Source organism: Bos indicus x Bos taurus, chromosome 28, assembly GCF_003369695.1.
Source record: "Bos indicus x Bos taurus breed Angus x Brahman F1 hybrid chromosome 28, Bos_hybrid_MaternalHap_v2.0, whole genome shotgun sequence".
NCBI lineage: Eukaryota > Metazoa > Chordata > Mammalia > Artiodactyla > Bovidae > Bos > Bos indicus x Bos taurus.
This window is the reverse complement of record NC_040103.1, coordinates 35,789,122-35,798,336: the sequence shown is the minus strand read 5'-3', so window position 1 is coordinate 35,798,336 and position 9,215 is coordinate 35,789,122.

The following is a 9,215-nucleotide window of genomic DNA, read 5'->3' as shown; positions in this document are numbered from 1 at the left end:
ACTGGAGAAGGAAATGGCAACCCAATCCACTATTCTTACCTGGGAAGTCCCATGGACAGACGTGCTTGGCAGGCTACAGTTCATGGGGTCACAAAGAGTCAGACACAACTGAGTGAGTGAGCGCGCGGTAGACATGTGTAAGCACATTCCACACAGCAACTACAGAACACATTCTGCTCAAGTGCCTGGGAAACACTCTGGGCGCTTATTTGGCTGCTTCACGTCTTAGTTGCAGCACACGGCATCAGGCTTAGTTTCTGTGTGGCATGTGGGGTCTTAGTTCCCCAACCAGGAATCAAACTCACATCCCCTGCACTGCAAGGTGGGTTCTTAACCACTGGACCAGGGAAGTCTCCCTAAAAAACATTCTTAAGTATAGACCATATGTTAGGCAATCACATAAATCTTTAAAAAGTAAAATAATTGAAATCATACAAAAGCTTATTCTCTGATCACAATGGAGTGAAATTAGAAATCATTAACAAAAGGAAATTTGAGGAATTCACAATTATGTGGATATTACGCTTCCCTGTTAGTTCAGACAATAAAGAATTTGCCTGCAATGCAGGAGACCTGGGTTCAATCCCTGGGTTGGGAAGATCCGCTGGAGGGGAATGGCAACCCACTCTGGTATTCTTGCCTGGAAAATCCCATGAACAGAGGAGCCTGGTGGGTCTCATGGGTCCATGGGGTCTCAAAGAGTCAGACATGACTGAGTGACTAGCACACAGACAACATACTCCTAAATAACTAAAAGGTCAAAGATGAAATCAAAAAGGATATTAGGAAATATTTTGAAATGAATGAAAACAAAAACACCGCATACCAAAGTTTATGCAACCAACACAGTGCTTAGATGGAAAATTATAGCTGTAAACATCTATATTTAAAAAAAAAGGAAGATCTCAAATCAATAACCTAACCTTGTACCTCAAGATACTAAAAAAGAAGAGCAAACTAAACCCAACACAAACAGAAGGAAGGAAATAATAGAGATTAGTGCCAAAATAAATGAAATAAAAATGTAGAAAAAATGTAAAGAGGAAATCAACAAAACCAAAAGCTGATTCTTTAAAAGGATCAACAAAATTGACAAATCTTTAGCTAGACTAGTAAGAAAAAAAAAGACTCAGTTTATTAAAATCATTAATAAAAAGGGCCATTATTTTATTTTCAGAAATAAAAAAGATTATAGCAAAAAAGAAAGCAATCTCATTTACAATAGCATCCAAATAATTAAATAAACCAAGGAGGTAAAAGACCAGTACACTGAGAAGTATAAGACATTGATGAAAGAGCCTAAAGAGGATACAAGAAAAAAAAAGGGAAGGAAAAGAAGAAGACACAAATAAATGGAAAGATATTCCATGTTCCTGGATTGGAAGAATTAATATTGTGAAAATATCCATTCTACCCAAAGGAATTTACAGACTCAGTGTAATCCCTATCAAATTTCTAATGGCATTTTTAGAATACCTTTTAGGGAAACCTATCGTAAAACCCTAAATAGCCAAAGAAATCCTAAAAAAGAACAAATCTAGAGGCATCACACTTTCTGATTTTGCACTGTAGGGAACATTCCATGCAAAGATGGGCACAATTAAGGACAGAAATGGTATGGACCTAACAGAAGGAGAGATATTAAGAAGACGTGGCAAGAATACACAGAAGATCTATACAAAAAAGATCTTCATGACCTAGATAACCACTATGGTGTGATCACTCACCTAGAGCCAGACATCCTAGAATGCGAAGTCAAGTGGGCCTTAGGAAGCATCACTACGAACAAAGCTAGTGGAGGTGAATTCCAGTTGAGCCATTTCAAATCCTAAAAGATGATGCTGTGAACATGCTGCACTCAATATGCCAGCAAATTTGGAAAACTCAGCAGTGGCCACAGGACTGGAAAAGGCCGTTTTCATTCCTATCCCAAAGAAAGGCAATGCCAAAGAATGCTCAAACTACCACTCAGTTGCACTCATCTCACATGCTTGCAAAGTAATGCTCAAAATTCTCCAAGCCAGGCTTCAACAATATATGAACTTCCAGATGTTCAAGCTGGATTTAGAAAAGGCAAAGGAACCAGAGATCAAATTGCCAACATCCGTTGGATCATCGAAAAAGTGAGAGAGTTCCAGAAAAACATCTGCTTTATTGACTATGCCAAAGCCTTTGGCTGTGTGGATCACAACAAACTGTGGAAAATACTTCAAGAAATGGAAATACCAGACCACCTGACCTGCCTCCTGAGAAATCTATATGCAGGTCAAGAAGCAACAGTTAGACCTGGACTTGGAACAACAGATTGGTTCCAGATCGGGAAAGGAGTACGTCAAGGCTGCATATTGTCACTTGCTTATTTAACTTATATGCAGAGTACATCATGTGAAATGCCAGGCTACATGAAGCACAAGCTGGAATCAACATTACTGGGAGAAATATCAATAACCTCAGATATGCAGGTGACACCACCCTTATGGCAGAAAGTGTAGAGGAACTGAAAAGCCTCTTGATGAAAGTGAAAGAGGAGCGTGAAAAAGTTGGCTTAAAACTCAACATTCAGAAAACTAAGATCATGGCATCTGGTCCCATCACTTCTTGGCAAATAGATGGGGATTTCCCTAATAGAAACAGTGAAAGACTTTATTTTCTGGGGCTCCAAAATCACTGCAGATGGTGACTGCAGCCATGAAATTAAAAGATGCTTGCTCCTTGGAAGAAAAACTATGACCAACCTAGATAGCATATTAAAGCATCAGAGACTACTTTGCCAACAAAGGTCAATCTAGTCAAAGCTTTGGTTTTTTCAGTAGTCATTTATGGATGCAAGAGTTGAACTATAAAGAAAGTTGAATGCCAAAGAATTGCTGCTTTTGAACTGTGGTGTTGGAGAAGACTCGAGAGTCCCCTGGACAGCAGGGAGATCCAACCAGTCAATCCTAAAGGAAATCAGTCCTGAATATTCATTGGAAGGACTGATGTTGAAGCTGAAGCTCCAATATTTTGGCCACCTGATGTGAAGAGCTGACTCATTGGAAAAGATCCTGATGCTGGGAAAGATTGAAGGCAGGAGGAGAAGGGGACGACAGAGGATGAGATGGTTGGATGTCATCACCAACTCAATGGACATGAGTTTGAGTAAGCTCCAGAAGTTGGTGATGGACAGGGAAGCCTGGCATGCCACAGTCCATGGGCTCCCAAAGAATCGGACATGACTGAGCGACTGAACTGACGGACTGAATGTTTGTGGTGATCCACACAAAGGCTTTTGCATAGTCAATGAAAAGGAAATAGAGGTTTTTCTGGAATTCCCTTGCTTTCTCTGTGATCCAATGGGTGTTGGCAATTTGATCTCTAGTTCCTCTGCCTTTTCTAAACCTAGCTTGTACATCTGGAAGTCCTCAGTTTACATATTGCTGAAGCCTAGCTTGAAGGATTTTGAGCATAAAATGAGTGCAATTGTACAATAGTTTGAACATTCTTTGGCACTGCCCTTCTTTGGGATCAGAATAAAAACTCACCTTTTCCAGTCCTGTGGCCATCAGCAAAAGGTTTTGTAGCCTCAGCTCTGGGGGCTTAATTCAGAGCTCTTTTTGTCTTCTTCAAAATGTTGGTACTGACCTGTTTGGGATCCTATAACATCATATTTCTGTAACTCTGTTTTACCCCATAAAGTGAGGGGTAGGATCAAGATTTTAACTCATTGAGTCTATGGTGGGAGTATTTCAAGTAGGAAATGGAACCAGCGTGTCTTGCTGGATGTAGAGAGTAGTTTGAGGCATTATTTGTTGGAAAGAAGCTCTGCCAGGAGAGGAGTTTCCAGAGACCTGGCCTCTGCCTCTGGCTACTCCGTGACCTCTCCCATTCTAAATATGGCTGGGCCAGCCCTGAGCATGTACTTGTGTAATGAGAAGGTTCTCTCGCCAACTCTTTGGTTCCTCTGAATCAAGAGAGACAGGATAAGTGCTCATTTCTTTTTTTCTTTCCCAGGTTTTAAAATGAATTAATTTTCCAGTATCATCCAAAGACTTTTTAATTTTTTTTTTTAGCGTTTAAAAATTTTTAAAGGATTGTTGTGAACTTATGAATTTAAACATATCTTATATGTTCTAATCCATCTTAACTAAAGATGCTCATGTTGTCCCATCTTTTGCAAGAAAGAACCCTTCACGGTAGATCTTGAGTCCTTTCTTTCTACAAGCCTTCAGCGGTTTTGGAGCACTTGCTTGATAACTGATATGACAAGATATTCCAGGTGAGCTTGTACACATTCTTTGCCCTAAGCTTGTAATCAGCCATTTCTTTGATGTTGGAAGATGACAGTGTGGGCTTATCTGCTGGACGGAGGAGCCTGGTAGGCTGCAGTCCATGGGGTCGCTAGGAGTCAGACACGACTGAGGGACTTCACTTTCAATTTTCACTTTCATGCATTGGAGAAGGAAATGGCAACCCACTCCAGTGTTCTTGCCTGGAGAATCCCAGGGATGGAGGAGCCTGGTGGGCTGCCGTCTCTGGGGTCGAACAGAGTCGGACATGACTGAAGCAACTTAGCAGCAGCAGAAGAGTTTTTTCATGTTTCTGGACTGAACACCATACTAACTAGGGCATGGGTGTCTCTTATCTAGCTCTTAAACTGATGCTCTATTCAAGGCTTAAGATATAGATGAGGAACATTCCTTATACTTCTCTAACATACCACAGTTGTTTCTCAATTTAAGCCAGTGTTTTCCACCTTGACTGCACACTATAACCCCTAGGAAGCTTTTTAAAAAATACTGGATCCATCCTGGATGCACACCCAGAAATTCTGGTTTAACTGGAGTAGGGTCTGGCCTGGGCATTAGTTGTAAAAGTGTGAAGCAACCGGATGGTGCACAGCCCTGGCTACACAGTTTATCATTCCATATGTGTTTTTACACTTTACTTCATATGTATGAAGCTTTAAACATTACTGTTGGTCAGTCTTAAAATTTTATGTAAATTGTGTGCTACTGAGTATAGCCTTGGGAAGCTTGGTTTTTACCTAAGATTGTTTTTATGCATCTCAGTTGATACTTAGACCCCTGGTTCATTCATCCCAACTATTGTGTTAACAGCTTATTAAAACCTTACTTCTACACCATCATTTTCTGCTCTCTTTTACTGCAAAATTCACGAGCAGTTAGTTGTTCAGGTCAAAGATTTTGGAGTCATCTTTGACTCCTCTTTTTTGTGTGTGTGTCCCAAATTTATTCATTTGGAAATCCCCTTAGCTCCATCTTCAATCTTCAAATACATCTGACAATTTCTCACCACCTCTACGGCTACCACCAGCTTCCAGCGATCATTATCTTTTGCTTGGATTATTGCAGTAGCATCCTAACTGGTCTCCATGGCTGATCTTCTATCATCGATCATCGAAAAGCAATCAGAATAATGTAAGTCAAATCATTCCTCTGCTCAAAACCCTCCAAAGGATTCCCATCTCTCAGTAAAATTCAGACGTTTTACCATGGTATGCCAGAACATGGTGTACATTTCCACCATCTATCTCACCACCTTCTCATCTTGTTACCAAGGCCAAGGTCATACTGCTTGCCTCATGCCAGGCCAATAAATCGAGAGAGGGATTGTTGGGGCAAGGAATAGCGACTTTATTTAGAAAGCCAGCAGACCGAGAAGATGGTGGACTAGTGTCCCGAAAACCATATTACCTGAGTTAGAATTTGGGGCCTCTGAAAGGAGAGGCAGGTGGCTGGTTGTTGCATACTTCTTGATGCAGGGATCCTTTATGACTGCCACTGTCCACATAGGTGTGGCTACAGTGTTCCTGTAAACCTCCAAGAAGACAGGTGCTATTTTCTGTTCTTCAACTTTTTAAAAGTCAGAGCCTTGAGACTGGACTATTGTGTTTTTCAGGCTTTAGGCAACACTCATTCACAAAGGCGCAGCGCCAGCGTGACTACGCACAGGCAAAGAGCACAGGAGTTGGAGCTAAAGGAGTAGATCCAATGAGTCAGGGTTGTTTTTCTCTCTTAGACAGTCTCATCTACCTCTGCCCCCTCACCTATGTTGTTACAGCCACACTTGCTTTCTTTTTATTCCTTGACTATAACAATCCCATCCCCACCTTTGGGCCTTTGGATCTGCTGTTTCCTCATTGATGTGAGAAGGGTAATGCTTTTGAGAAATCAGTGTATTGAGAAAGAGAACGAAGAACCAGGTAAATAAAGTAGGCTCTCCCATTTTCCCATGCCTACGTACTTTCCCTCTGAGGTTCAGAGGCTTGATCCTATCTGAAATGACCTCTTTACTATCCTGTGCACCGACCCAGATCTTCTCCACCCTGAAGATTCAGCCCAGGCTTCCCCTACATCCATGTCCATGCCATCCCTGACCCTTGCCATCCAAAGACCATTTTACAAAAATCATCACAGACTACCAAAGGCAGTCTGGTTCTGGGTAAATTCTCTTTTAAGGTGTGAGCGCTGGTCTAGACTTGATGCTAAATTCTTTGAAGATGCTTCTCAACCTTAGTTGCATATTGGAGTCACCCAGGAGCTTTCAGAAATGTTTTATCTGTGTCCCACCCCCGAGATTCTGATTTAATGGGCCTGGGTGTGTGTCCAGGGCATCAGAATCTTTCCAACTTCCTCAGGTAATTCTATCGTGCCAACATTTTTAAGAACCATCAGCTTTCCTGCAAGGACTCTCTCTCTGCAGGTAGTTTAAATTATTATGGATTCTTGATTAGTTTATAAAATAAAGAAAAGGGAACATGCTACTGCTTGTCAAAGGCTGCTGAAGCTTCAAGCCCGAGGTACACAGATATTAACAGGTTTGCTCTGTAGGGTCGTTAGATTCTTGCTTCTCAAAGTGTGGTCCATGGGTCACTAGAACATCATTACCAGGAGCCTGTTAGAGGTGTGAAAACTCAAGCCCCGCCCCTCCTCCAGTCTTGAGAACTGTGTAACTTTCAGTATAAATGGTTTTGTCCAGCCCCCACAGTAGGAGACCTGAACAAAACTATGCTCCCTAGCATAGTTTTTAGCACTCAAGGTTTCTTGGGGAGATCCAGCCCCCTGAGTCCTTGCCTGGGGAAGCTCAAGGCTGTCAAAAGAATTTACCCATTGCTCCAGCCAAACATCTGACCATAGGCCTCTGACCTACATTTTCTTTTTTTAAGTTGATGTATATTTTATTTTTTTAAACTTTTTATTTTATATTGGAGTATAGCTGATTAACAACATTGTGATATTTTCAGGTGGACAGCAAACAGACTCCATTTTCTTCCTTTTGTTTTTTTTTCCCTTTCCTTAGAGCATTTACTTTAAAAAAAAGGAAAGAAAAAACCCCTCACAACTGTAAATGTTCTCTGTCCCTTTAAGATGTGTATGTTATCTCCTGAAACCCAGGAGTATCTTCCTTAAGAACCTGGGGGCATCCCTCTGAAATGTCCTCAGCAAGACAGATAGGGCTCCATCTTCCAGTCTCTGTGGAAGGATGGAAACCTAACCTGCTGAATGAGCCAGTTAGCAGAGACAGCCTGATCACAGTGATCAGTGCCCCCCACCTGCCGTTTGTAATTTTCCACCACTTTGACTTTGTTCAAATCCCAGCTCATCTCCCCTCCCACTCCTTCATCTTCCCTTTAAAATTCCAGTCACCTTTGTGCACAGCCTGGCTGAATTCAGTTCTGCACTGAAGCCTCTGCCCTAACTGTAGGGGTTACCAAGTAAACTCCACCTACAGTGCCTTTAACTAGTGTTTGGCTTTTCTCTAACCTTATTCATTTAACAAGATCTTTAGGTGATTTGCATGTATATGAAAGTTGGAGAAGTACCGTTTCGTATTTATCATTCCCTCAATGACTTCTAATAAACAGCCCTCAGTGACAGATAGGAATTACTATGCCCATTCTACGATTGAGAGCCTAAGGTCAGAGCTTTGCTTAAAGTCACACGGTTAAACTAGAACTTGAGCTCACCTCATAACTCAGTCCAGTGCTCATTCCGTAACGCCATGCTGATTGGGGAGAGAAGACACAACGCATGCGAGGACCCAGGAGTGAAACAGCTGATGAAGAAGATCACAATAAGGTTGGTTCCTCTCCAGGCATCCATTTCAGCGACATCTTGCAGGCTCTGCTCTTCTTTGGTTGTATGAGAACTGTTTCAGAATCAAGTGTCTCCTAGGCACCAAAGAATTCTCATCTGGAAAATCCTATCACTACCTGGAGTCCCAGGGGTCACAGCTAGTAGGGGATGAGTCACTGTTGACCCTCTTCAAGTACTGAAGAGCGCTGCCTCCAAGAAGCCCAGCACCTCACGGGCTACTGCACACACCATACAGCCACCACATGAAATCAGACCCAGTCCTGGTCTTAGTCCTGAACTAGCCACCCCTCCTCACTGTACGCTCATTGCCGATATGCCTACCTTCCCAGCTTTATGTCCACCCTCCATCTTCATTTCTTGCTTTCCCGGATAAACACTGGCTCCCTTCTTCCTGGCCGGTTTGGCCCCTTAGGTAAATTCAGTAGTTCCCCCTTATCCATGGTTTTGCTTTCCACCCTTTCAGCTGCCTGAAGTCAACTGCCCTCTGAAAATATTAAATGGAAAATTTCAGAAAAAAAAATTGTGAAGTTTTAAATTGGACGCCGTTCTGAGTAGCATGATGAAATCTTGCTCTGTCCCGCTGTCCTGCGTGGGATGCACAAGCATCCCCATCATCTGCTTCTGGCACCCAAACCCCAACACTGTCATGGCTCAGGGATCCAGGATCACTTGGAGCAGACAGATGATCCTTCTTCTTACTGTCAGGTCAGCAGTTGCCTGACCCTACAATGCCTACGTCATTCACCTCATTTCATCTCAGTACATAGCATCTCAGCATCACAAGGAGGATAAGTATAGTACATTAAGATACTTTGAGAGAGACCACAGTCACATAACTTTTATCAGAGTATAATTTTTCTATTTTATTGTTTTTAATCTCTTGTCTAATTTATACTTTATAATAGGTATGCATGTATAGGAAAAAACACGGTATACATAGGGTTCAGCGTCTTCCATGTTTTCAGGCAGCCGGAGGGGTTCTTGGAACATATACATGTAGAGGGGGACCACTGTACTCCTCTCCTCTGGACTCCCATCCCTGCCTTCCTACTCCTGGGCTGGTCTGGTGCCCTGAGCAGACTCTCTAGGGCAGAGTCCCCTTCAGGCTTTTGTGGGCAT